The sequence below is a fragment of the Ambystoma mexicanum genome, chromosome 4q, assembly GCF_040938575.1.
Source record: "Ambystoma mexicanum isolate Mex_15411 chromosome 4q, UKY_AmexF1_1, whole genome shotgun sequence".
Lineage (NCBI taxonomy): Eukaryota > Metazoa > Chordata > Amphibia > Caudata > Ambystomatidae > Ambystoma > Ambystoma mexicanum.
Window position 1 is genome coordinate 205,039,767 of NC_090928.1, and position 26,489 is coordinate 205,066,255.

The window sequence follows — 26,489 nt, forward strand, 5'->3', positions numbered from 1 at the left end:
TTTAGTGTGTTTAATTCTACTTAAGGGAGGCCTCGCCACCTGCCTGGGCCTCCCTTATCTTGACCTTCACGGGGCAAGCTGGTGTGCTCTGAACTTTCGATTCTTGTTAACTGACGTTCTCCTCCCCTTCTCTGGTTGAATTCGATTTCCCCGGCATGAGCTGCTCCATGCTGAGTTTCGATTCCGCTCTTCCCTTTTGGCGTTAGCTGGAATGTGAATCTCGGCCCTGATGGCCCCATGCAGCCTGAGTTTAGTTCTGCTTTACAAAATGGAGTCGCACTTATATAATGCGCCTTATTGAGGTAGATATATGGTTGGCGCTTGCCACTCTATTCTTCTACTAAGCATTGCAAGCAGTATTGTTTCTTAGCTTCTTGTGTTTCAAGCCTATTTACACTCATTAAATGGTTGGTTGCTTCCATCTTGACTCACAGCAACGTGTCCTTACATTTTAACATTGTCTCTTTCCTGTGTCCATTACATCTATTTTCATAGTTACTTGCACTGGCGTGCTATCTTCGATAGCCGGTTTCGATCATTCGTGACTCTGCCAGGCCCTTGTGTTATTTCCACTGGCCTTCCATTAAGGCTCTTTGGGTTTCTTCGTGGATCGTCTGTAGGTACTCTTCATTTCGTCGCAGTTGCTGGTATGGTTGTCTAAGAGGATAGTGTGCAGCCCATAGTTGTCTGGTTATGGGTGTTTCAACAGGTACGGCTCTTCTGATGTACACTGGGCAGAGTCCCAACGCAGCTCTTTGTTGGTGCATTTGCTCCTCATACGTCACATACCTTGGCGAGTACGCTCCTGGTAACTCGTAATGGGGGCAGGTGTGCAGGCCATGTCTGGGCCCTCCTCTACAGCTCTTCTCCTTTTGTTTATTTATTTATTTATTTGTTTATTTATTTATTTATTTTTATTATTTGTCAAATCGTGGGCTGCAGTGTCGGACTCTTCAACCCTGAGGCTGAACCGGGCTTTGAAATTAACAAAAATGAAACACTCTAGAATCCGATTGTATTGCGCTTCCACTTTCCCCTTTGTTTCAAATACTGTCTCCAAAAAATGACAAGATACAATATTGGTATTTCACCTCGAAATGTAATATTTTGTCCACAGTTATTTATTATTTATCTGTTGCTTGGTTCAATTGAATTGCCTTCATTCAATTTATATCTTGTGTTCATTTATTGCTTGCTTCAGATGAATTGACTTCATTCAATATTTGTTTATTGTTGTAATTGCCTGTCGTATTCCTCTCATAGATTTACTTGTCTACTCCTCTGATTCATGCATTTGCGTGTTTGCACTTCCAATATTTATTTTTGTGATTGCTTATCTTGTTCCTCTCATAGATTTACTTGTCCTCTTACTCAGTATCTTAAATTTATTTGTATACTCCTCTCATTCTTGAATTTACCTATTTGCTCCTCAACACGTATTTCCGTGTCTTTCCATCTGACGGTTAATCAGGAGGTGAAATTTTACTTTTTGTGATAGTCCTAGGAACTGAGACAAACCAGGTAAATATTTACTTGTTTTGTGATAGGATAAATGCATAATTTCTAAATATTGGTTGTATTACTTACATATGTGGTGCCGTGCGTTTCTGACAATCAATGTTCTTTAGTATCTTCTTCAAGTTTTGCATAGGTATCCCCAATGTGGCTTTTTCTTCCTATGTACATATACAAATATGATTGGCCATGATTATACATTACTTGTATATCGCTTCGTTTTCTACACTTTCTTGTTAGTAGTCAGTGGCCCTCATTACGACCCTGGCGGAAATCGAAAAACGATGGCGGAAATGCAATCCCGCCATCGAATACCGCTCGGTGCGATTATGACCCGTCACCGTAAAGTACGATGCCATTAGCGACACCGTAGTGAACGCCAACGCTAACTGCACCAAGTACGCGCACGTGCGCACTGCGAAACCGTAATTACCACCATGGCGCAACGGTACGGGAATTCTGACCCTAGCGGACATGTACCTAACGCCATCAAGCATGGCGGAAAGTACCATTCCGCCATGGTGAGAAGTACGGCATCGCAAACCAACCGTAAAAGGCCCTACTGAGTGCCTATACACCACTCCCTGGCCACATTGCACAACTCCTCGTAGGTGCAATGAAGTCACACAATGCAACCAGTGAAATGTACAAGTCACCCATGCATGCCAACGAACAAATGAATGTAGGGGCTCCAAGTGCCTTGTGAGTGGCCATCCATATTAGCCATGGCACCATTGCCGTACTGATGCAGCACAGGCATGTGAAGCTTCAAGTACAGCAATATGAACTGAAAACTGAGACAAACAAAAACAGGCCCCCCATCGCTTGACACCAGTGTAAGGCAACATACAAAGCAGTATCCTGAGTGAGACTGCACCAGCCCTGTACTCCTGCCAGTAAACAAACCAACCATCAGCATAAGCATGTACCACACAAGTTGGCAGAGTGACTGAGCAGCCAGGCACATCTCAAGAGGGGCCAATGGGAGCAGCAGGGCACAGATGGCACGAATACAGAAGCTATTCCAATGGACATGACCTCAGTCTCCCTCCAAGAAACGCACGCAAACACAGGCACCTGTGACCAGCCATATTCCGAAAATCACATCATTCCACCAATCCACCTGGCTGACCGGCATCTGTTACACAAAAGCTAATCCCCCTCCCATGAGCATGACATCATCAAAACAGACATAATTGCAGCCCCTATCCCTGACCTTACTGGCCTTCGTAGGCAAACGCGCCCAGTACAGTACCGCGCAACTATACTCAGAAGGCCGAACCCAAAGCAGATTTCCTCACAATACATCGCTCCACAAATAGGAATATGCTACATTACTTGCAAAGAATAACGCTACACGGTCAATATCATAATCAAAATTTAATGCACAACAAAATCACCCGGGCCATACAGCTATTAGGTCATGAACTCCAAATCATATCTCATAATTGTGGGCTGCATCCGCAATAAATGACCAGCTTCTTCTTGTGTGACGCCCTGTTCCTCCATGGTACACAGGGGCTACATTCACATTCAAAAAGGCAACATGGAAGCGCCTAGAACCGCAGGGCCGTCCCATTAGGTAGGCACTAGTCCAGCTGAAAGCTCGAAATGTTGCTCCTAGCCAGTAGTACTGCGTAAGGGCATGTGGGCCATTGGCGATCGTCCCATAAGATCGTAATGGTGCTCCACTGATTAACACGAAGCAGCAGGTGTCGGGAGTAAAAGCCATCTGCAGGAGTGGCATACAGATGGCAGCGGCAAAAGGGGAGGCGATACCTGTCACCCAAATGAAACGAAAAAGAATAGTATGGGCATCTGAACTCCATTTGAATTACTCACTTCAAAGATCACACTAAATCCACAGCCATATGCATGCTAGCCCACTCAAAAGGATTATTCGCACCCAAAAATCACTTGCGAATCATAACTATATAAATCGAGGTGAAAACACTATTGCAAACAAGTGTTTGTGTGCATGCGTCTGTTAAAACAGAATCCATTAGATGGGATTAGTAACGTGCATAGACACAAGTGTTTGAAGGCGCGTCGAGACAGGGAGGGTTCAACAAGGGCAGATAGACGATGGTCCCACTATGGCAGCCCTGCATCACATAGCGCAGAGGAAGTTGATAGATTCCAAAAAGCCATGTACATGGCAGACTCTCTATTAAATCATCTGTCCATGCATCCATACATCATTCCCTCATCCCGGTATGAAAACGCCTGATTATTTACTCACATAACATTTGAAATTTCCATTGAGTCTGTGCTTAATGCAGTCTTCAAAATCCACTGTGCTCCAGGCCGGAATTCTAGTGTTGTGAAGTAACATGTTTTTGGGAACGTCCTGCCTTATCCTCCACTACGCTATTGCGCATCCCATACTATTCATATCAATCATTGCATTCTCGGCATGGCCCCTGTCCCAAGGACATTAAACAATAGAACTTTCTATCTGCAGTCAGACCTGTGGGCGTCTCCTCGCCGCTAGCTGGAAACCGAAAGCGCTGTCCTTCGAATTCCTCATTTGCAACATCACGTCGAAAAGGCATCTGTGACCGCTTGAAATCACAAATCCATCCATTTAGTGCGGCAGTGTGTGAAAATGGCAACTGGCTTCACTCACAAATGGGACGCCCCGCCCGTCGGTGAACCGCGGTACAGCGCTGCATGAGGGTCCACCGTTAATCGAGTACTACATTCCACTGACCCTTCACAAGTTTGTTCCCGACTGCAAAGTAGTATGTGAAACAATGGGACCATAGCAGAATTAACATATGAAGCAATATCTCACTGCCATCGGGATGAAATACATGATTGTAATAGCAAGATGCCATGCGTCGATTTGCAGCGTTGTGTGCGGGACGTGCTCGCCCAAAGGGGATTGCAGCTTGCACAGGTGGAATGAATCACCACAGGTGGAGGCTATACAGCTTGAAAACACATAAATTGCACACCCAACCCCCTCCCACAACCACACCCACTCCAAAATGCTACCGGCAGGACTAGCGATGTTGGCCCTGGGGGACCTGATAGCACTGCAAGTACTCCAACTTCAAGAAGAAGACGAACACCAACTACTACAACAACCGGCCGCACAGAGGAGACGCAGGAGGAGGAGGAGGGCAAGGCAGGGCCAGCAAGGCCCACCAGCACAGCCACTACCACCACGCAGGCAGCCCGCAATCCCACGCCTCCGAGCACATCCGTTCAACCTCACTGATGAGCAGATCCACACCCTCTACCGTTTGGACCGGGACACCATAACCGCCATTGTGGACATGACACACGCTGACCTTGTCAGCATGATAGATAGCCCAACCGCCATCCCACCCCTACTGAAGGTGGTGTCTGTACTCCACTTCCTGGCCACAGGCACCTACCAGCACACAGTCGGACAGTTGCATGGCATTTCACAGCCACTGTTGTCACGGACACTATTGCAAGTGCTCGATGCCCTCCTGAAGCACGCAGACGACTACATCTCTCTACCACGCTCGGAGCAGGAAATTACGAACACAAAAGTGGGATTCCATGCACTTGCCGGCATACCGGGTTGCATTGGTGCCATCGACTGCACCCATGTGGAATTGGTTGTCCCACATGCCATGGAGGCCCAGTACCGCAAACGAAAACAATATCATTCTCTTAATGTACAAATGGTGTGTGACTCAAACAGGATCATTACACATTGTTGTGCCCGATTTCCTGGATCAACCCATGATTCCATGGTCTTACGGAACTCTACAATACCACGCTACATGGAGCGACATGCAGGGAACAGATCCTGGCTACTCGGTGAGTCTCATTTCATGCATGATAATGTGGGGTATGTGATGCGGCAATGACCTGGCAGGAAGGGGGGGGGGTGCTTACGTAGCAATGTCATTCCTCAAACATCCTTTATTGTCCACATACAGGTGATGCCGGGTATCCACTGAAGAGATGGCTCCTTACACCACTCCGGAACCCACAGAACCAGCATGAGGAGGACTACAACCATGCCCACTCACGTACCCGTGTAGTCATAGAACAGGCATTCGGCCTACTGAAGGGTCGTTTCCGCTGCCTCAGCAGGTCTGGCGGGGCACTCCTGTACCGCCATGAGAAGGTTGCAAAGATGGTCATGGCATGTGTCATGCTACACAACATGTGCATACGTAGAAATGTGCCCATGCCCCCTGACGCAGAACTGCAAGCACCTGAATATGGTCATGATGTGGGTGGGGATGTGGCAGCACCTCAAGGAGTCCGCGAGGCACAGGAGGGCCGTGAAATTCGTCAGATTATCATAGATTCATGCTTCTAGCACTCACGCCTGGTGGCTGATACATGGACACGGGACTTGTGGCACTGTGTGTGTCTGGAACATGCACAATATGGACTGTACGCCTATAATGGCCTCGTACACAAAGATCAATGTCCACACATCTCATTGGATGATTGTGAAATGTTTATAGCATATGTGAAATTGTGTTACACACCCCATCGACCCGCCACCCAAGTAAGCCCAACACACCCCCTCCACCCTCCTACCTCCCCCCCGAACACCAGTGTCCAAGGATGCTCATTGTCAGTGGGCAGACGCTATTGCAAGCCCCCTCTCCGGGTATCAGGGGCACCCCTGCCTGTGGAGCGCAGGTTCCTCCCAGATCTACGTTGGGGGCTGCCCTGGACGGAACTTGCAACGGATGATGTCTCTGCCTGCTCACGTCCATGCATGTCCCTAAGGGTTTGTGAGAGCTCAGTGAGCACACGGCGCACAGCGGCAAGTTCAGCACATACGTCTTTGGACGTCGCATGCAGTTCCCCCCTCAGGCTCTCTGTGCTTCTCTCCATTTGTACTCTCAGGCTCTCGGTGCTTCTCTCCATTTGTACTCTCAGGCTCTCAGTGCTTCTCTCCATTTCTGCCCTTAGTGTCTCTGTACATGTTTCTATGGCTGCCTTGGTACCCCCACATTCATCAGCATGGTCCTTGAGGAGCGTGGCCAGTTGCTGCTGTTGCACGATCACCTGGTCGAGGGACTGTTGCCTCTGCTGGGCCATGGCCATTTGCGGTGGTGTCACAGAGGGGCTGATCACCTCATGTTGCCTTGACACAGGGCTTGTGGGGGATGGCCAGTCGTCGTCTTGTGAGTGCCCCTGCGTGGTATCCTCATGGTGTACGGGATGAAACAAACAGGGGGATTGAGACAGGTCATGGATGGATCGTACATCGACATCACCGTTTTCTGTGTCGGAGCATGCTGCCATTAATGCAGTGTCACCTATGGTGCTGCTGCCACCAGAAGCAGTGCCTTCTGTGGCATCCATTCGGGGGGCCTGTGGTGGTGGTGGTGTTGTGGCCATGATGGCTGCTGGGGTGCCTGTTGAAGTCCCCTCCTGTGTGCTGCCACTTGATTTGTGCTGCTGCCGTGTCTTGATCCGTGCAGCTGAGGTGGAGGGTCTTTGGCCGTTGGTCTTGGCCCTCTTTGCAGGTGTGCTGGTAGGGGTGTCCTGGAGCTCGTCGTTTGAATCGGACCCTGTGGTGGAGTAAAGGAGGGCGAGCGTTATTTATGGGTCTGTGGAAATTGGAATGGCAATGTATCACATGCATTGGGGTGGTACCTGAGGGTGATTTGGGTCAGGGCCTTGGAGGTGGTTTCATTTTTGTGTGGATTGAGGGTGCAGTTGTATTGCAGCCTGCAGTTAGGGGGTGCCTGCTGCACGTGTAGAGGGTGTTTTTAGGAATTGTAATTATTTATTTATTTAATTTGACTTTTAATGTGCGCTATCAGGCCAATGTAAGTGGACGTTCTCCTGGACATGTGTTTCTGTTGCACTATGTGGACACATGGTACTTCACATGATTGGACATTGTGGTTTTAGCATAGTTTTATTTGGGACACCTACCTGATTCTTCGGATGTCTGCACTCCTTTCTCCATCCCTCCGACTCCCTCTATGGTCTCCATTCCAATGGTGGAGGCACAGATTTCTTCCCAGGGGGTCAACTTGATGGGTGATTCCGATCCTCCCCCGGTAGCTGTGGCAATGTTACGGTTGGCGGATAGTATGCTCCGTACGCGTATCCGCAAGTCGTCCCATCGCTTTCTGCATTGCTGTGGGTTGCGGGGTGCGGTCCCCACCGCACTTACCCGCTGTGCCACCAGGGCCCATATGGCCTTCTGGTTCGCAAGTGCCGTCCTGGTCATTTGCGTCGAGAAGACGACGGCAGCATTCTCCTGGAGGGTCTCTGTGAGCACCGTGAGTTCCTCACGTGAGAAGTGGACCTGCCGCTTGCGGTCGCACGCTTTTTTCGCTACTTTTCCCATTGTTTTGGTTTCACTAGGGTGGATGACGGGTTGGGATGTCTCTCAGGGTAGTATTTTTAATGGTTGTGTGAAAATTCTGATTTTATAGGTGTACGGCGTGCTGTTTCCCGTTCCGGGACCATGTTTTTGCTTCCGTTTCCGTATATTTACGGTCACCGTATTTTCCGATTGCCGCTCATTACGGTGACCGCTATGTCCGGTGGCGGAATTGCACCTAGGTCGCCGTACGACGGCGGTGAGGGGCGTTTTGGGGACATTTCCACCATCGCGGACTTTGCACTTCCGCCAAGGCGTAGTGCTCGTGCCCGATGGGTCAGAATTAGCCGCACTTTACTCCGCCGTGCAATGGCGGAAACGCTATTCACGCTATGGCGGTCAGGTCAGTTGCTTTCCGCCAGGGTCGTAATGAGGGACTATATTTGTATAAATGGCCATATATAATAAATATCTTTACATGAATGTGTTCTTGTCTTAGTGTCTGAGTCCTCGTGTATGCTTGATGACGTCATGCATCATACGTACGTGTCCGCCATCTTACATTGGGAAAGCTTTGTGTTTAACAATGCCGAATCGTCCCTAATTTTGGATAGTGCAATTACTTCAATATAATTGCATTATTATTGTACATATATTTGAAAAAAAGTATTAAACCTGGTTTGTTAAAGTTGATTTGAGCTTTAAAATTGTTTGTAACCTTATTTTTGTTGTGATCAAGAGGTGAGGAAACCGCGAAATGCGTAAACTCCGCTATGCGAGGGCCATATGTTTTGGGAGAACCATGATGCCAGTGAATTTCATGAGCCATATGTTGCGCGCTGTTATCTAATAAAGACTACTTTTTGATACCGGACACTGGTTTCCTGAAGTAACATTGATTGACTGGGGGAGTGCTTTCCACGGACTGCAGAAAAAACAGTTTTTTGGACATATATATAGATAGCAGTCAAGATAACATAATGAGATGAAATTCTAAGGTTAATATTCTGATTATTTTGGAGCTATGAGTTAAGTTAGAGAGGCTGAGTTGTTATTTTATGTGAATGCTAATCTGCATTATGGATTACAAAACACATATACATACAATTTTTATACAACCTTTATCTACAAAAATTCCCCAAAAAAGAGTAGCTGAAGAATGCGTGTCTTTAGTGTCCTTATAGTACTTCCTATATAAAGTTTGTTGCAAACACATTGGATCCCATATATGATGTACTTGCTGTTGCAATTTATTAGATGCCTTATCAGTACGTCGGTTCCATTTGGCTTTTGAATACTTTTTTTTAGCATTATACGAGTATTTGCACATTTGGCAAAGTCCACATTTGTAATTGCCTTTTTTAGGTGGCTGCAGCCACATTGTTGGTGGACCAGTTTGTTGATATTTAGTTTGGTGGAAATGTGATTTCTTTTAGGTTCTTTGTTTTGCGAAAAAGTGACACTCGCTTGATTTTCCAAAATGTGTTGTAGATCTGTATCCACTTGAAGTATGTTCCAATTTTTATTCAATACTTTGTTATTGTTGGTACTGTATGTCGTTATAAATCGCACTTTGCCTGACTCTTCTGATTTCAGTAATTTAGGTTTATTTTGCAAGAGATCTTCTCTTGTCTGCATTTTTGGTTTTATGATAGATTTTGTCTAGATGTTTCTGATTGTATCCTCTCTGTTTGAATTTCCGCATGGTGTTGGTGACATGTTTTCAAATTCCTCCTGTGTTGTGCAATTTCTTTTCACTCTTAACATTTCTCCATAAGGTATGTTTTGAATGACATGGTTTGGATGATTAGTGGATGCGTGTAGTATGCTCTTCAGCGCAGTTGGTGTAATAAAGTGTGTAGTATGTATTGTGTTGTCTTGGATATATAGGTGGCAGTTCAAAAAGTAAATTTTAGTTTGACTCTGTTGTACGGTTAGTTGTAAATTGTATGTGTTGATGTTGAGATAGTTGTAATAGTCCAATAGTTGTTCTTTGATGCTGTTCCAAATCATGATAATGTTGTCTATGTATCTCCCCCAGTAGTCCACATTATTTTGGGTAGTGAACATGGTATGTTGCCACGCGTGCTCTATCTCATAATGTCCCATGTATAGGTTGACATAACTAGGTGCAAACTTAGCACCCCTGGCGGTTCCTTGGATTTGTTTATAAATCTGCACTCCTTGTTTGTGCCTTTGGGTCCAGACACAGAAGTCACTCCTGCTTCCCCTTTCCATGGGCGTGCAAGGAGTGGTGCCTGTAAAAGTAACTTACACAGAGGCACTGGGCTTCCCTTATATCTGTGGGCAGCCTCAAGTCCAACCTGTGTATACACCCCTAGTGGGATTCCTCATTGTTTTCCTGTGCATGGTTCCCATCCCTTTTTGGTTGAACATTGAGATCCATCCTCTGTTCCTGTTCTGTCATTACGAATTACCTTGACCATCTCCATTCTTGTTTGAATTCCTGCTGTATGCGCTTACCTGCCCCCTTAACATAGCAGAGCCAGGTAAAACCTACCTGGGTGCCTTGTGCAAGTTACGACACATTGAGACACTTGTGGAAATATGATGAGTCACTGTCAGACAGATTCAATGTTAGGTCCAGTGATTATGGTATGTTGTACTAGGCAATTACTGTTCCTGTCAACACTATTATGGAATTGTATTAACGTGTGTTATTTCTCAACTTGTTGCATGCATCTTTGAGCGCTTTGTGACAGTAGTGTTATGTTTTGGCTCTTTATGTATCTCGTTTGACATTGTATGCCATGGCACAGTGTGGCGATAATTTTACATGATGTGTGGGAGGGTTTATGTGACACACCGACAATTAGATGTGTACTTTGACATGGTGTTAGTGGCATACTCCCTCTTCTATGTGTTCCTTGTGTACACAGCAGATTGAATTAGTTTAAGTTCTAAGGGATGCACACAATGTAGCACTTCCAAGGACACATTCTCAGGGTGGTTTGGTAGGCACATGATTGTCCCTTTGTCATCATTGAATGACACCTGGAATTTGCCAGGGCTGTGTGCACTCCGCAGGGGTTGGATTTTAGGTGAAAAATGTAGCCACAAGCTGGGTACGAGCAGCCTCGCCATGTGGACTTTCCCCTATCATGCGCAGGTGACGTGCATGTGGTTGGGGATGTTGGGGCACCACCATGTCCACCGGTATGCCACACAATTTTGCAACATTGTGCAGGACACATGCTGCCACAATGATCCTGCACACTACTGGTGGTGCATATAGCAGCTCACCACCAGTGTGGTTAAGGGAGCTGAAGCGTGACTTGAGCACTCCGAATTTGTGCTCCACTATGGTCCGAGTTGCAATATGGGCTGCGTTGTATCTTACCTGAGGTGGTGTGGCATGTGATGAATATGTATGGGAGGTCTCCTGAAATTAAAGGAACATGCTGAAAATGCAGGTACCAATTTGAAAGAGATCCTTACACATCAGAGACTGGATTACAACTGGAACTCCTGCCGGAACTTCTCAGCATTATCAAGGACATCTTGTATCTCCTGTGGGATCTGTTTCAAGTTCCATGTATGTCAAATAATCTTTTAATAAATCCAAACAATTTGTTACATAGAAAGTTGTGTCCATAACCACAATGGCCCTGCCCTTGTCAGCTGATTTGATAGTGGAAGATTGGTAATCTGCCAAGTTTATAATACGTTGCAGTTGTTTCTTTTTGATAATTCTTCCTTTATTTCTCTTGCAACTGACATTTTGTAATTCGCCAATCACTTTCCATACAAATATGTTTGTGGAAGGATTGTTAAACGGGGAGCTGAATGTACTTTTTGGTTTCATCTCAAAATAATTATAGGCAGCTTAAGTATCATCCTTAATAGGTTGTAGATGAAAGAAGACTTTAAGTCTCACTCTGTCAATTAATCTAAAGAGATTAAGTTGCTCCTGCTCCTGTATTATGAGTAGGTATAAATGAGAAACCTAAATCCAATCAATTAATTTGTTGGGTAATAAGATTTTTACTGGAAATGTTTCTTATGAGGGAATTACACTTTTGGCGTTGAGATGCAGATTACCTTTTACCTCTTTTTGTTGGTTTTAGTCATCTAAAAAAGAGGATGTAGTAGCCCCTGTGGTTATAGGATGTGTGGAAAAAGTATATGTCACTCTATCTGTTGTTTCCGAAGAAACTACATAAGCAGCCTGTTAGCTATGTAAGGTTGTACCCCTTAACTTGTGTGTAATTAATGTATAGAGGCAACCACCCCCGTACTCAATATGCAGGTAACAGAAATAATGAGCCACTGACCTGGTCTTCATATTCTGCTTGAAGAAAGGAGAAGCTCACCTGATGAACTCTCTCCAAGCCTAAACAACTGGCACCGAGAGAGTGCGCCACGGAAACCCTTGTGGGGGAGAAAAACCTGTGCTGTTTGAGAGCGGCGGTAACTTGGCCAGGGACTGTGGTTTTGAGAACGTAGAATTAATCAGACAGGATATGCTCTGTTAAGTCTCTTAACCCACGGGAAGACTGTAAAATAAAGGAAAGGATTAGAGAGGGTTAATTATATTGCTGTATGTTCCTGTCGGATCTGATGCATACCTCTCTGTGGAGCGGAAGGGACCGTTGGTAAGGAGACGGGAGGCGGGACCTTGAATGCCGTTAATCAGATAGGATCCTTGAATAAAGTTGAGTGTTAGGATTGGGAGAATATAGAAAGAGAGAAAGAAATGTGTAGTTGTAATCCCCACCTACCGGAAAGGCAATTCCCCAAGAACAAAACAGATGCGGAGGAGTCCGCAGAGAAATCCTATTGGGTGCTGGTTATTGGGGTCCCAGCTAGCGCGGTCACAAACACAGTCTAAAGAGAGATTAGAATGTTACCTCGAGCGAGGGATGACTTGTGTTGATGCAGCTATAAGGAAATAGGGCACCTACGTTTTTGCATGGTTACGTGGCAGATTGTTTGTTAGCTGAATTGATTGCGGGAGAAATTGACAAGCTGCAGAAGAACGAAGGATCCCTGAGGGATGAAAGGAGATGGAAGGGATGTCAGAGAGCCTGGAAAGGGTGTAAGCATGCACAGAATAGTTAGCACTGCCAAGGCGATTACTCACGTAGGGCGGCCAGATAAAGCAGTAGCAACGCACTGTTGTGCTGGTTTCAGAATCAGATGTACTGTATCCGGGTATGTAGGAGGAGCTCCATGCACTCCAACCTGCAGAACTGAACCGTCACTGGGAGTAGTGGATGCCATCTTCGAAGAAGTCACTTGAATGCAGGATAAGTGACGCCAACAGTGCCACAAAGACCAGCCCCGTAGTCTTTTCATAACACAGCCTGAGTTAGCACTTCTCCCCCACTGCTTGAAGCATCACTGCTTTGTTCACTGTTAACTTGTTGGGATTTCATGTTAGAAATGTATTAGATTTAGTAGATTTATTCTGTTGGTAATAATCCTGCCAATTATAAACAATGTCTAGAAAATATAAATTGTCTTTTCTGAATTTACTGATTTTTCTCTGTTCTATGTCTTTTCGATGTGACTCTAATGTAATGTTAATATCATTTAACAGCTTCTGTAATTCATCACTGGTCTTAAAATTCGAAATTTGATGTTTAAGTTTAGTAATGACATTATCAATCTGTGTTAGAGATTTGAGGATAATTCTTCAGTGGTAAGTTATATAAGATCAAGAGAACCCTTATCCAATATTTTTTTAACGAATTTCAGATTATTTTAGCAGAGATCCTCTAGGAATCCTTTGTGGTCTATAGTATTGTGATAAAGTTAAGACATGTAATTTTGAAAGATGTCCTTATGGATAAGATGTTACAGGCCTTTATCATGGCATACACAACTTGTATGGCATTGCTAAACCTAAAAGACAGTGCCTCCAAGTCAACGGTAATGGTTTGTCACACCTCGAGGAAGAGCGCTAGGATGGTAGCGATGGTGTCATCACCCTGAGATTTTATACATTTGACTACCTGGGGATACGTAGTACTCCCAATCTGAAGCCAGGGGTGCATATAACAAAACAAGCAATTAGGTTCAAGCAAGCATTCTGTGGCGTCTGGGGTTTTATGACCATGTTTATCTCAAAACCATGGGCCCTGATGAAGATGGTTTATGGTAGTAAATCTGGGCCAGTGGCTAAACACAAGATGCATTATGGGGCTATGGAAATGCACATGCAATCCAAGTAACAAAGGATAGTTTTTCAAACATAATCTTGGGTATCCCGCAATCATCCCCAAGCTACGCCATCTACCTTGAACCAGGTATGCCGTACTTGGAAGATAAAATGGTAGCAGAGCCAGCATTGCACTGGTTTAGGTTATGGGCTAATCCCAAAACTTTATTGACGCATTCCTTAATCAAGCATATGTTAGGCTACAGGGGTGTGTTTGAAGTTCCCTGGCTGTTTCAAGTTAGGAAGCACCTTCAAAAACGGAATGTGGAACATTATTTGGCCAATCCCTCTTTGATTAGTAAAGCATCTACTACACATCTAAAAATCCAGCTGCTGTTGAAACTCCAGGAAGATAGAGAATCTTACGAGATTCAGAAAGGTGCAAATATAAGCTTTGCCATTATCTCTTGTAAAGCAACCCAAAAGTATTTACGGGGGCAAATCATCCATCAGAAATACATTGTTTTGCTGGTCATGTGGCAGGGAGGGAAAGGGGTGCCTCTTCTGCCATGAGGCAGGGGAGGATCTCTTGCACTTTGTGCTATTTTGCCCAGTGTATAGAGACATCAGAGCAAGGAAATTGGTGCTCATTCTAAGAGACAGACAGTTTGTGTGATGTCTTCGAGCACTGCTATATTTATTGTGGGCATGAGCCCGCCACTGAGCTGGTCATCATTACAGTTTCGAAAGTGAGCCCTAGCCAGAAGGACTTTCATTGTGACTCAATACAGTGTGCCTGTTTCATTAAGCTATATCTTTGACAAGACTAGATTATATAATGTGTGTGCTTTCTGAACAATAATATCATTGCTCATAGCAGACTGTGTACATTCGAGAGAGTCTGATATTATGAGTATTCTTATTTTTAGCATAGCTATTTTCCATTTGGCTATTTTTATTGTTCACTTGAATTTCCGAGTGTTTTATATTGTGATTTATGCATTTATTGTTGTGTTTAATAATGTGTTCTGGAAAACTTTGACAATGTTTTATGTGTATTTTGGTGTGTTTTATGGAACTATGTTTCCGAAAAAACATATTGATTGATTGATAAGACATTCACGCAGCTTACTGAACATCGAAAATACCTTTTCAAATTAAGGTGTGCACTAGAACTTCCTATGGTGTTGAACATTACAGAGCTGCTCCTTTTAGGCACCATCTACCCCTGTGTCAATCTGTGCTTAGTTTATCACATAGTATAGTTCTGCTGGATCCTCATAGTGCAGGTCCAGGTACACATCATAGATGTTGCTATTTACATTAGAACCTACCTAAGTTTATTCAAAGGAAAGCGTTAGAGAAAATGGCTTGTTCACGGATACACATCTTGCACTGTGGACTACAGAGCTGGTCATATGGGCTTTCTGCAACCTTTTCCCACAAACCACTGATTTCTTTCCATTGAGCAAACTTATAAATGGTGAGGTATAAATACCAACATAAAAGACATCTGACACAGCATTTTTTTCCTGGGGGCAATTGGAATATTGAAATTAGCATGTTCATTTTCTGGATGCAATTTGAATATGGAATGAACATTTGAAAGGGATGATGTGAAATTGCCATTGTCATTTTATGAGGCTAATGGGAAAATTAGCATGAACGTGTTATCTGTGTTGACACTAACATAGTTCTATTAGAACTTTCCTTAAATTGAGTGTGAGCAATGCATAAAGTAGTATGACAATGTTTTTTTACTAGGGCAACAATGGCAATATGGTTTGTTTGTTTGTTTGTTTATTTGGTATAGCGCAAGGCCAAACCCAAAGGGTAGCTGGGCGCAGATATTACAAGCATACTTGAGAACTTGGTTACAGGAAATTACACTTATGCAGTTCAATTAGGAAGCAAAGTACATGTACAAACTGAGTACGAAGATACAGTTAAAGCCAATTGAACAAAAGCCAGTTGACAAAGTTACAATCATCAGGGGTCTCGGGAGCAGGTGGCAAGGCGAGGGGTCCTAGCAAGGGGAGGTGGTCAAGCTAAATGTCATTGGATCGTATCCATGTCAGGACCTTCCTCCTGAAGCTAGGGTAGGGTTGGTCCATTCTGAAATCTAGAGGGAGTCTGTTCCAGGTTTGTGCAGCTATGACCGTCAGGGGTCTCGGGAGCAGGTGGCTGTGCTCTTTTTGTATCTGGGCACCACTAAGGTGTAAGCATTAGTCTTTCTTGTGGGACGGTTTGAGATTCTCTTGTTGACTCTGTTTGCCAGGTAGTCGGGGAGCTATGTTGTTGAGACATTTTGAGGTGAGAGAGAGGGTTTTGAGGGCAATCCTGTCTTTAATTTTTAGCAAATGGATATTTTTTCTGGAGGTGGAGATATGAGCTCTATTAGGAATATTTAGAGCTACTCTATGAGCGTTATTTTGGAGTGTTTGGAGTTTATCAAGAATGTACTTGTTAGATCCTGCATATAGAGCATTGCAGTAATCCAGCCTGGATATGATGAGTGCGTTGGGCAGTGTGATACAGCTAGTCTCAGTTAGGAATGGTCTACATGCTCGGATCAATTTACAAGTATATGCAGTGCAAGATGCTAAGAAGTTAGTTTGTTTCTTAAAGGTGAGCGCTGAGTCGAGATAGACCCAGAGGGTTTTGACTGCAGGCTTCACTTTGATGACATTGTTGTCGATGTTGAATGAGGCATAGTTCGGGTCAAGTTTTTTGATCGCCATCTCTGAGCCAAGGATCAATAACTCTGTTTTGTCGTCATTCAGGCAGAGGCCGTGAGATGCCATCCATGCCTGAATGAGGAGATATATCTTGTTCACTAAAGCCGTGTCTTCCAGGAAGTTGCCCGAAAGGGGGATGAGGATCTGAGTGTCATCTGCGTAGTTGGTGTAGATGACACCCAGTCTGTCCAACTTGTCAAACAAAGGTTTTATTGAAGATGTTGTACATCGTAGGAGATACACATGATCCTTGAGGGACACCACAGGAAACTTGTGTGGGATCAGCGGCTGCTAAGGGGGAGAAGACTCTCATTGTCCGGTTTGCAAGGAAGGATTGTACCCATGTTATGGCATCACTTGAAAAATGGGCGGCGGAGCAGAGGTGATTGTATAAGACTGAATGATCTACCAGGTCCAAGGCCGCAGATAGGTCAAGGAGGAGTAGCATAGCTGATTTGCCATTGTCCTTCAACTCGTCAATTTGGGTCTTTAGGTCAATCAGGGCTGTTTCAGTACCATGAAGGGGATGGAAGCCGGATTGACATGAGCCTAATAAGTTGTTGGTTTCTAAGTAGTCCTGAATTTGCAAGTAAGCTACTCTGTCAATGATTTTGAGTAGGAATGGGACGGTGGTAATGGGTCTGTAGTTTGTCGGTATTGCGGGGTCAAGTGTTTGTTTTTTTAGCAAGGGAAGCACCCAGGATTGTTTTAGGTTATTAGGCACTGGGTTAGACTTAAAGGATGCGTTGATCAGTTTAGAGATGAAGGGAGCTAGGTCTCTAGCTGGATCTTTTATAATTTGGGCAGGGCCATTGTCTCCTTTACAGTTGGATGGCTTTACAGAGAGTATGATTTTTTCTGTCTCTAATATGGTTATTTCTTTGAAGCTAAAGGGGTGAAGAGTGTTGTTAGGCTGATTTAGAGGAGGCTGTGACTGAAGTGTAGGTTCCGTCGGCAGGAGCATGGAAGCTTTTTTGTTGGCAATTTTAGTTTGGAGCAAGCTAATTTTTCCTGCCAGGGCATTTTGTATATTAGTGCACCAAAGCTTATTTTTAGGAATGTTATCAGTAGGGGGTATGGGGGATTCCATTTCATGGAGGATGGAGAATAGTTCCTTGGTATCTGATTTAGCCTCAGATATCCTATCATTGTAGGTGTTCTTTTTGGTGCTTATGATTTCCTTTTTGTACTGTTTGGAGAGAGTGGCTAATTTAATTTTGTTTTCCTCGGTGGGCGAATGTCGCCAAATTGACTGCAACCTTTTTTTTTTAATTCTGAGGTCTTTCAACTGTGGTGTGAACCAGTTGTTCAGATGAGAGAGTTGTTTATTTTCACAGATTTTGGTAGGGCATTCGAGTCAAGTGCCTTAATCATCGTACTGTTGTAGACTTCCACAAGTAATGCCGGGTCTGTAATATTGTCTAGGTTGTAATATTGTCTGTGATGGCATAGACATGTCTGGTGGACAAAGTAAAATGGTCCTGTTATATGGGTATTGTGAATGTAGAAGTGTAATGTGTGTAGATGTAGCAATAATAGTATGGCAATGTTAAAATGGAACTCATAATTGACTTAATTTTTCCTGGGCAATGGTTAAGGCACCCTAGCAATAGGCTTATTTTAAATAGGGCAATACTGATATGGCATGGTTGAAAATGACAAGACAATGGGCTTCATCACGAATTTGCCGGGAAAATCACGGCTTTGGCTGATTTCCCCCTAGCTCTTACCTGAGGGGAAATCCGCTGAAATTTCGCGCTCTTATCGCTGGCAGGAAATCTGCCGTCGGTAAGAACGCAAAATTTCCCCATTGAGCCTAATGGGGAATGGGGCATTCCCGAATGGGCTCAGTGGGGAATGGGGATTTCCCGTTCCATGAAACCCGTGATCCGGCGCTAATAGCGCCGGTGGGTTTGGCGGTAGGGCTAAAAACGCTGGTGCTAATAGCGCTGGCGTTACCGCCCAACTCGTGATGAGGCCCAATATGTGATACCTGGCATAGTCTGAAACTTGTAATATGACATGGCTATGCATTTGTATTTCATTTTGTTCGTTTATTTTGGATTACATATATTCCATAAAACATCACCATATGAATAGCAATACATATAGATCAAGTAGAATTCATACAGAATATCTTAAAAATAGCATAAAATCTAAGAAGGAACCTAAAAAAGGAAAACTCATCCCAGTAAAAGGAACATGAAAGTCATAAAAGCTATCAGCATCAAAAACCTTTTATTGCACATATAATAAAATGCTACAGAACCATTCCGAGTATTTTCGTTCTTCACCGCCAAACTGTTTTAAAATAGCAATCTAAAGCAATTGCGAACCTTGGTTCAAGTAGGGACAATAACAACCTGAAGGCTGTTTTTTGTTGCTGTAGACCACTACCTCCAAGGAAATTCAATACATATTGTTTCCGAACATCATTATGCATAGGAATAAACAATATAAAAGGTAGAAGGGTTTCCCACTCTCGGCACAGTCCGCATGCATAGCCTTCATTGTTATCACCTGTATGTATTTGATAGCTATGTATAAACTGACAGGGTGGCCTGCCATATTTGAGAGTACAGTGCAGGCAGGTTGGCATGGAAAGTGTCCCTAATAATAGCCAGTCAGTCAATATAACTTTATTCAGCAAAATGCCATAAAAGTCCACATAGCTAATTATTCCTCTTACAATATCACAGCACACATATTCAATAGATACATAACAGTAAACAATTTGAATGAATAAAGTGCATATGTGATAAAGTGCAAGAAGAAGAAGGGGCAAACTATAAAGTGCCTATGATATGTAAATATCAATAACAACCAATACAAGGATGACAGTAGTCATAGCAGTGAGAAAATCCTTTAAAGAATGTATAACATTATTAAAAGAAGAATATTTAACATGTAAGCATAAATAGCTCATCGTCGTAATCTAAGAAAATAATTATGTTCCTAGGCTTTGATCATCCGACTCCTTAGCTACCAATGGCTTTTCGGCTTTTAACAGATAATATAAAGAAGCCGGTTGTATTGTAAGAACCCTAAACTAGTTCTAACAGGAACTAGGTTTTTTGCTCTACTGTGCGCTTATGAAGGGCAAAAGAAGAGAACATTCTCCACATTTTCTTTGTCTATATTACACCAAATACAACTCTGTTCAATACAGTTGCCAGATTTAGAGGGCAAGCAAAATAAGTTCCCTAATAGGCAATCTCATGTCTCCTGCACACTATCTTGGGCTCAAAAAGATAAGACAAACATTTAAGAAGGAGGTATCCCAATCTTAGGGCCAAAGTTTCGGATGTTTTTGGGACTTTTTTTTTCTTTTTTTCAAAAACGCTTTATTAATTTTCACAAAACATAAATAACATTAGTAAAAGTAACAATGTTCCGCATTCAACAAAAAGAGTAAAATATACAGTATAACAAAAGCATCATAAACAGTTCAGACCATAAAAGACCAATCATAGTGAAACACAATCAACCAATAACAGTAATTCAGAAAAGACAACACAAACACACAAACAACACAAAGGACACCACATATGGGATGAAAAGCAAGCAAAGAAAAAAAAAAGGGGGGAGAAAGGAGCCCCACCAGATGCACTAACCCAATCTGCAAATCAATCATAAAGAGCCATAAACGGACCACATAACTTCTTATAATCCTCTTCTCTATCCATACTACGAAATGAAACCTTATCATATTGTGCCAAAATATGCAATTCCATCAGCCAATCATCAACCTTAGGATTCTTCCTTGTCTTCCAAACCCTGAGTATTAGCTTAATCGCCACCATTATGGCCCGCTCAATCCAACAAGAATGCCTCCTAGCTCTACCACCTCTGTCTTTACGGGAAAGTAAAATAATATTTACTGCCGACCTCCGCAAAACCACACCAAAAATCAAATCAATCCTATCAATTACTTACTGCCATCCAAAACTCTCGCACTCTCGGGCAATCCCATAGTAAATGCAATAATGTGCCACTATCAACATTACAACACCAACACAAATCATCAGGCCGTAGCCCCAATTTAAACATCTTAACCGTCGTCCAATATAACTTCCCAATAACCTTCTGTCGAATTAAACGTAAACCCATATCAGGTCCCAAATTCAAACCAACCCTCAGAACATACTTCCAATCCCCCTCAGAAATATCATCCTGAACATCATCCGACCAAACATCCCTCAATCTAGACCATGCACCTTGGAGTTTCTCATCAATAGGCATAAATTGCATATAGGTACGTGCTCTATATTCCTGACCCTCTAACAACTTACTAATCTCCGTTTTTTTCCCAATAGAACCATCAGCCAATTCTATCCTACTATTTATCATAGTCACAAAAGACAAGTACCTATTCATTTCACTCTCCCTCAAACCGTACCTATCCTTTAATTCCACAAAACTCAACAACCGGTCTCCTTCCATTACATCAGCCAGCCTCAGAATTCCTTTTTTTATCCAACTAATCCAATTCAAACATTTATTGTCAATCTGTCATGCTGTATTATCCATATTGAAGTATCAGGACTGAAACCATAACTCATACCATTGTCTCTAAACCACACCTCCATCGCCTGTCTAGTTGCCACAATTGGAAGTAACTTCAATTTCTTATGCAGTAATTTATCCATACTATATATGGTCTCCAGGTCAAATGGAGCACAAGCATCCCTTTCCATGCGCAACCAAATAGGTTCCTTTACATCACAATCTCTAAAGTAATATGAACTCTTTTTGGGTAAAAAGGCCTTATAATATTTTATTAAAGCAGGGAAACCAAATCCCCCATCCTCAACCTTTTGTACTAGCATATATTTCAGAACCCGAGGTCTTTTCCCAGGACCCCACAAGAAAGAAGAGACAAGTTTGTCAACTTTGAATAGCTGTTTTTTAAATAACAACAACGGGATGGACTGGAGAACATATAAGATCTTTGGCAAAAGAACCATTTTAATCGCATTGATCTTTGCCCACAGATTCAATGTCAATCTCTCCCATCTCTTAATCAATAGTGACAAATTTGCAGTTACCAGATCCAAATTAAATTGTAGCAATTTCTTTAAATCCCCATTAATATGAATCCCTAAATACTTAACACCCCCGGGTGACCACTTACAGTTCCAAGAACGTAAAACATTACACTCACATTGGCCAGACAAGGGGAACACCTCCGTTTTATCCCAATTCACCTTATGCCCTGATAAGTCACCCACTTCTTGAAACATCGCCTTTATCACGTCCCCACATACTTCAGGATTCGACAACATAAGAAGCATATCATCAGCAAACGATAAAACTTTAACTTCAACATTCCCAACCATAATTCCTGCAATATTCTCACATTATCTAATATAAGTAGCAAGTGGTTCTAACGCCAAATCGAACAAAAAAGGTGACAACGGACAGTCTTGTCTCGTGCCCCCCCAACAACTGAAATGAGTCTGAAATTACCCCAATAACCAACACTCGGGCTCTAACATCTCTATAAATACACTTCCCCATTTTCATGAAAATTGGGCCAAAGCCCATTTTCAGTAAAGTGAATTCAAGAAACTTCCAGTTAACCCTATCAAAGGCTTTTTCAGCATCAAAAAATCCAATGACTTCATTCGTATCTTTCCCAAAATGCTCACCAACCACATTTAACACAGTTCTGATATTATAACCATAATGCCTTGGAATGAAACCCACCTGGGTCCCATCCATCAGATCCCCCACATACAATCTCAGCCTGTTAGCCCAAATTTTAGTGAACATTTTAAGATCCACATTCAACATTGAAATAGGTCTGTAATTCCCACACCTAGTGTGATCCTTATTAGGCTTCGGGATCACCACAATCAACGCCTCTTTCATCGAATCACACATCATTCCCGATGTTATAAACTAATTAAAAAGGTCACACAAAATAGGTGCCAACTGAACATCAAATATTTTATAAAATTCTGAGACAATACCATCAGGACCCGGTGATTTCCCCTCTTTCATTTGTGAAATGGCCACACTAACTTCAGCAACCTCTCTAGAGCCAGCTTGGAGAGTGACATTTTCTCAAAAATCCCCTCCAATCTTTCAACAGTAGGGTCAATATCTTCCCTATACAGTGACTCATAAAAATCCTTAAAATATCCACAAATGTCCCCATTCCTATGTAATGTGATGCCACCCTCCGTTTGAATAGAAGAGACACAGGAATCTGACACCAACCCCTTAAGCTTGCAAGCCAACAGTTTGCCATTCCGATTCCCTGATTCCCAAAACTTGTGTCTCAAATAAAACAAACTTTTATTTGCTAGGTTTTGAACATGAGTCCTCAATTCCGCTTCTAATTTATGCAATTTTAGATTATTCGAAATGGAACCATCAGTAGCACAAACCCTCTGTAAGTCATTGATCTCTGCCTCTAGATTACTGATCAACTTCTGATTCTTCTTCTTCACGTGGGCAGACCTACTCATCAGTTCTCCCCGCAAGACTGCCTTAAAACAATCCCAAACAGACTTAGTATCAGTCGAGCCAATATTTTCCTCAAAGTAATGTCCAATAAATGCATCTAAACCCACTGTAACCACATCATCCTTCAGTACACTGGCTTGCATTCTCCATCTTCTTGATTTGGCACATACCTTGTCCAAAATTAATTGCAGGTCCAATAAAGCATGATCAGAAATATCCCTTTCCAGTATATTCGTCGACACTGTCTGACTACTCAAGGTATCACTAATAAAGAAATAATCAATTCTGGAGAAAGAATCATGGACAGGTGAATGAAAGGAGAACTCCTCCTCATCATGATGAAGTTCCCTCCATATGTCTAAAAGATTGTGCTTAAACACGAACGCCTTCAATTCCTCACTAAGCTTCTCATTATAATATCTACATTCCGATTTCCGATCCAACCCACTATTCATCACTAGATTAAAGTCACCACCCAACACAAACGATTCACGATCCATATCATCCAGCAAAAAGCCTAATTGATTAAGAAAAGATGCTGCTGGCGAGCACGGTGCATAAACTGAACCAATTGTCAATTTTTTCCCATCAAGGAGGACATCAAGCAACAGGATCCTACTTTCCTCATCTGCAACCGTCTTTTCAATCGTGACCATTAGGCCTTTCCTAAACAATATACTCACCCCCCTAGATCTAGAATCATAGTAATTAGAGACAACCTTAGTATATCTCTAATTGGCCAAGTATTGTTCAGTTTGTTCATCAAGATGGGTCTCTTGAAGGAAAACCACGTCAGCTCTACTTCTCCACAATCTCACCAAAACCTTGCGTCTTTTCACAACATTTCCGATCCCCTTAACATTCCTTGAGACAAAAGTCAGCACAACCATAACTTCTCAATACAGGTCAGAACAGTGTATGCAGTAACCAACGAGGCAGTGTGGCTCATCTGGTGCGCGAATGTTTGAAGTATAATTGGAGGTTTGACTATTATAGGGACCTGTGGAGGAGGAAGGGGGGCACTTTGGGGTTTCATATGTGGGAGAAGGGGGTGAAGTGGGGTGTAGGCGAGGTTGTTGGCTGTGACGGGTACGGATTGGGTGAGATGGCCAATGTGGATGATGGGGTCTCCAAAGGTGTGTTTAGAGTTGGAAAGTGTGGTGTCGAAGAAGCAGGGTTTGAGGGGTGAGATCAAGGCTTTGGGTCAGGCGTATGTGGCAGGGAAGGAAGGATGTAAGGTGTTCACGGATGGTTCAAAAGATCCTGTGTCTGGGAGAGTGGGTATGGCGTATTATTTGGAAAGCACTGGGGAGTATAAAGTGGGGCGTCTGACGAATGATGTGTCTGTTTGTACGGCTGAGTTGGTGGCGATTGCATTGGCGATTGATAGGGTGTGCGATTTGGGGTATGAGAAGGTGGTGGTGTTCTCGGATTCATTAAGTGGGTTGCAGGCGATTGTGGCAGGGGATGATGGTATGAAGGATGTGATTTTGGACATCAGGAGGAAGATTGATCGGTGTGTGCGTGGGGGAATGGATTTGGAGTCGGCATGGGTCCCCAGTCACCGTGGCATTTTGGGTAATGAGTTGGTGGATCTGACGGCGGGTGAAGGTATAAGGAGGGGAACGGTTGATGTGAGGTTGCCTTTGAGTGTGGATGAGGTGAAGGCTGTGGTGATGACGGGTCATGGATGAGTGGCAGGAGAGGTGGGTGAGTGGGGTGAAGGGCAGGTGGATGTTTGGTGTCCGTGGGAAAGTGTGGGTGAAGGTGGACGCGGGAAGTCTGGAATGGAGGAGGGGGGAGGAGGTGATGCTGAATCGGTTGAGGATAGGGCATGTGGGGCTGAATGACTGTGCATCGAGTGGGGAAGCGTGAGTCAAGGGACTGTGCAGTGTATGGGGTGCCTGAGACTGTGGCACATTTTTTGCTTAGGTGTGAGAGACATGTTGTGGAGAGAGAATTGATGAGGGTTCGGTTGTCTGCGCTGGGTGTGGCTGAGATGAGTGGGAAGGCTTTGCTGGGAGGTGACGGGGTGAGAGGCAGGAGGAGGAGCAGTGTGTTGTTGGATTTTGTGAGACAGACGGGGCGGTGGGAGGAGTTGTGAGTTTATGTGGGCTATGTGTTGATTGGTGGGTTGGTGCACATCATCCTATTGGATGGGGAAGCGCCTGCATGGGTCCGCCCACACATTCGGTAATTAAGAAGAAGAAGAAAAAAGCAGTGCTCCAAAAAAAAAAAAAACAGAAACACAACAACGAAGACACACATACGAACCATCAAACATAAAGCTAAAGTATTGCATAAAATTTCAGTCTGGAAAACAGCAGACTTACGCATAAATAGAAACAACAAGTACAACATTCTGAACCATACCCACCAGAAACGAAACTCTATGCCCAAAACGTATAAATATTACAATGATATCATCCCTATGATATTAATATGAACCATGCACATCCCTTATCTCCACTAATAATTCATGTCCATAGCAAGTAAATATCTACTCACCAAATATATCCAACATGCAATGCTTCACGTCAATCACGACCATACAATTCACCCCACAACCATCCATCTAACTTATCAATACAAATGTCACCTAAACCCAACCCGAAATCATCCGCCTCTCAGAACATTAAACACAAAACAAATATACAAAACCCCATAGGCCAATAATCTCAAGGCCCATGCTAACCCATCCACTAACACGCCAAATTCCTATTGAAATAGAACCCCACCAATCTACCTTCCCTCAAATAAAATCAGTGAAGTTCACCCCTAATCACATATGCAAAGTGAGACAAGCACTACAATATCTAAATGCATTACAACAATTTTCAATGTTCAAGTATAGGCAAGGACCAGTAACATACTTTGAGCTAAATGAAGGAACGGTGGACTCCCCCATTACTCTGTGGTAAGCCTACAAACCTGTGATTCATGGAGAGATCATCTCCTGGACCGCGGCACAAAGAAAAGCACACCTGGAATCAATAAGAGAAGCAGAGGCGAATGTCAAACTAGCGGAGGAAACACACCTAATCCATGATACTCCTGACACGAACAGAGCTCTGATCCTAGCTCAAAAAAAGCTACAAAACATAACATTGGACAATGCTAAACAGGCACACAGGGCCATGAGAGCCAGAGTCTATGAAACAGGAGACAAAGCTGGAAAGATGCTAGCATGGCTGGAGCGGAGAGATGAGGGACACAACCAAGTAAGAGCGATAACAACACAAAATGCTGAAACGAGATCAACAGATGCAGATATTGCAGAGGAATTTGCAAAATATTATGAAAAACTATACAGGGCACCTGAAACTTCCCTTGAAACCTCTGTGTT